This window comes from Orycteropus afer, unplaced genomic scaffold (assembly GCF_000298275.1).
Source record: "Orycteropus afer afer isolate SDZICR_OR568_19922 unplaced genomic scaffold, OryAfe1.0 scaffold00115, whole genome shotgun sequence".
Taxonomy (NCBI): Eukaryota; Metazoa; Chordata; class Mammalia; order Tubulidentata; family Orycteropodidae; genus Orycteropus; species Orycteropus afer.
Genome location: NW_006921702.1, coordinates 2,216,423 through 2,220,569, shown reverse-complemented (window position 1 = coordinate 2,220,569; position 4,147 = coordinate 2,216,423).

Here is a 4,147-nt window from a genome sequence, read left to right as displayed (position 1 = left end):
TGGTGGTTGAAACCCACCAGGCACTCCTCGGAAGGAAGACTGGGCAATCCACTTTTGTAGAGATACTGCCTGGGAAACCTAAGGAGGGATTGCTATGAGTTGGGACTGACTCAGTGGCAGTCAGTTTTGTTTTGTTTTGTTTTTTTCTTTCTCTTCAGTTAATTGTTCCAAATAGTGCATTCCATCTGGTGTTACTGTAACCTTTTGACCCTGTCTATTATTTGGCTGAAAGTCAAGCCAAGGAGATAAATTCAGTTCCAGCTTTGAAGGGAAACTTAATGTTTTTAGGTGCCATCCAGTTGTCTCTGACTTATAGCAACTACATGCACAGTAGAATGAAACACTGCCTGGTCCTACACCAGCCTCACAATCCTTGCTATTCCTGAGCCCATTGTTGCAGCCACTTTGTCTATCCATCTCTTTGAAGTCCTTCCCCTTCTTTGTTGACCCTCTACTTTACCAACCGTGATATTCTTCTTCAGGGAATGGTTCCTTCTGACAACATGACCAATGTACATGAGATGAAGTCTGGCCATTCTTGCTTCCAAGGAGCATTCTGGCTGCACTTCCTTCAGGACAGATTTGTTAGTCCTTTTAGCAGACCATTGTACTCTTAGCATTCTTCTCCAGCACCACAACTCAAAAGCAACAACTCTACTTTAGTCTTCCTTATTAAACTAAGGACCCCATTCTTGGGGGTTATACTGTGTATATCAGACCAGTGAGTCTGGTCTTTTATTATTATTATTATTATTATTATTATTATTATTTCAGTTTCATTCCACATTATGATTCTCTGTGAAGGACCTCCTATTTCAGAGTAGTCAGCAATAGTAGCCAGGTAACTCTAGCTTTTCTGGTCTCATGGTTGTGGATTCTGGGGTTTGCATGGTCCATTAGTTCTTTGAGCTATTTGTTTCCTTTAATGTTTAATTTTCTTCATTCTTTGCTCCAGATGAAGAGATACCAGTAGTTGCACCTTAGATCTCTGCTTACAAGCTATTAAAGCCCCTGTCACTGCTCACCAAAATAGAATGTAGAATATTCTTTTTTGTGGACTATGTTATGCCAATTGACCTTGATGTCCCTTGGGACTATGGTCCTGAGCCCCCAGGCCCAGTGACTAATATCCTCAAGGTGTTTGGATATGGCTAAAAAGTTTTCATAACTTTGGACCCTGTATGATCTACTATATTCATGGATATATTTGCAGCATATGTAGATACATAGGGAGAGATATCTCTGTCAAACAAATATATATTAGTGGATATATTCCTATTTACAGTCTCACCCCTTTCAGATTGAGTGTCTATCTATTCACAAATTGTTGTTATTACTATTACTGCAGGATCGTGTGTGTAGTAGTATACACTTTTGTTGCCTTTAATTCTTGTGCTCCTCCCTGTGTCTTCCACTGCCTTGATCATTTTGTGCTGACTTTCTCCTAATTGTATATTGTCTTTCCCTTCACACAAGTTAATACGTGTCTACCTTTTAATCAATGATTTTCCCTTCTTTTCCCACCCACTACTGGTAACTTTCAATGAATTATTATTTTCTGTGTGTAAAATTTTCTTATCTTTTTACTGTAGTATTCTCACACAATACTTGTCCCTTTTGTGATTGAACAATTTCACACAGCATAATGTCATCCTGGTTCATCCATATTATGAGGAGTTCTGTAAATTCATCCTTATATTTTAAACATTGCATATTATTCCTCTGTATATATGGCCCATAGTTTGTTTATTCATTTATACATTGCTAAGTACTTAGGTTGTTTCCTTATGTTTACTGTTGTGAATAATGCTGCAATAAATTTGGATGTGCATATATACATTTGTGTTACGACTATTATATATCTAGGGTATATACTTAGTAGAGGAATTGCTGGATCATTTGGTATTTCTACATCAATTTTTTTAAGGAAACACCGTACTGTTTTCCACAGTGCTTGCACCATTTTATAGTACCCCCAGCAATATATGAGGGTTCTAGTCTCTTCACACTCCCTCCAGAATTTTTTGTTTTCTGTGTTTTTGAACTTTCTTATTAATACTGGAGTGAGATGATATCTCACTGTTGTTTTGATTTGCATCTCTCTAAGGCACTTGACTGCTAACCAGAAGGCTGGCGGTTCAAACCCACCAGCCACTCCTCGGAAGGAAGGTTGGGCATTCCTACTTCCATAGAGATACTGCCTCGGAAACCCAAGGAGGGGTCGCTATGAGTCAGGGCTGACTTGATGGCAAACAACAACAACAACAACAATGGCTAATGATCATGAGCATTTCTTCATGTGTTTATTGAACACCAGAATATCTTCTTTAATGAAGGGTCCGTTCATATCTTCTGCCCATTTTTAAATTGGATTATTTTTCTTCTTGTTGAGGTGTTGAAGTTTTCTAAAATTTTAGAAGTTAGTCCCTTGTCTGATAGTTTGTCACCAACATTTTTTCCCTGTCTGTAGGTTCTCTTTTTTTTTTCTCATTGAGTGAAGTCTTTTGATATGTATAAAGATTTAATGTTTAGGATATCTCAATCTTCTCATTTGTCTTCTGCTGCTCATGAGTTTTAGTTATGGTTGATAATGTATCTATGCTATGCCTTAGTGTCTTTAAATTTCCATATTTTTTTCTTTGATGATCTTTTTAGTTTTACATTGTACATTTAGGTCTTTGATCAATCTTGACATAGGTTTTTTCTTTTCTTTTTTTTTTTTAATGGTGAGAGATATAAATCATATTTCATTTTTCTGCAAGTGGATATCCAACTTTGCCAACACCATTAGTGAAACAGACTATATTTTCCCTGTATAATGGGTTTTGGCTCTTTGCCAAAGACCAGCTTTCCATAGGTGGATGGATTTACTTCTGGGTTCTTTTGTTCCACTGGTGTACATGTCTGTCATTGCACCAATACCATGCTTTTTTGACTGCCATGGCTATTTAATAGGTTGTGAGATCAGAAGTTTGAGGCCCCTTACTTCTTCAGTAGTGCATTGCTTATCTGGCCTCTTTTTCCATTCCACATAAATTTGGTGATTAGTTTTTCCATCTCTTAAAAAATAATGATCAACTCTGGATCAGGATTGCATTAAATCTGCAGATTGCTTTAGGTACTATTGACATTTTCACAATGTCAAGTCTTCCTATCTATGAATATGGTGTATTTATCCATTTGTGTAGGTCTCTTTTGGTTTCTTGTAGCAGAATTTTGCAGTTTCCTTTGCATACATCTTTTGTGCTTCTGATTCAGTTAATACTTAGGCATTTCATCTTTTAGGTGGCTATTGCAAATGGTATTGTTTTCCCGATTTTCTTTTCAAACTTCTCTTTGTTAATGTAGAGGAATCTGACTGATTTTTATATGTTGATCTTGTACCCAGACATTTTGCTGAATCCTTCTAATGAATCCTTCCATTACTTTTCTAGTTGAGTCTGTGGGATTTTCCATGTATAAGATCATGCTATCTGATCTGATAAGTGTACAGCAGAGATAGTTGGACTTTTTCCTTATCAATTTCGATGACTTTTATTTTCCTTTCCTGCCTTATTGCTCTGGCTAGGACTTCCATTAAATATTGAAGTAATGTTGATAAAGGCATCTTTGTCTGATTCCCATTCTCAAGGAGAATGTTTTCAGTCTCTCTTCATTTAAAATAATCTTGGCCATTGGTTTTGTGTATACGCCTTTAATTATATTGAGGAATTTCCCTTCTCTTCCTATTTTGCTGAGTGTTTTTATCAAGAATGTCTTCTCTGCATCAATTGATATGCTCTTATGTTTATTTTCCTTTTTTTAACTTATGTGGTGGATTATGTTGATTGTTTTGCTAATGTTAAGCTATCCTTGCATACTTGGAATAAATCTCATTTGGTCATGACATTACTTTTTTATATGTTGCTGAATTCTTGGCTAAGATTATTATTATTATTGAGGATTTTTATGTCTATGTTTGTGAGGGATATGGGTCTATAATTTTCTTTTTCAGTGGTATCTTTGCCTAGTTTTGGTATCAATGTTATACTTGCTTCAGAGAATGTGTTTGAGTTGTTGTTGTTATGTGCCATCGAGTCGGCCCCGACTCATAGCGACCCCTCCTTGGGTTTCCGAGGCAATATCACTATGGAAGTAGGATTGCCCA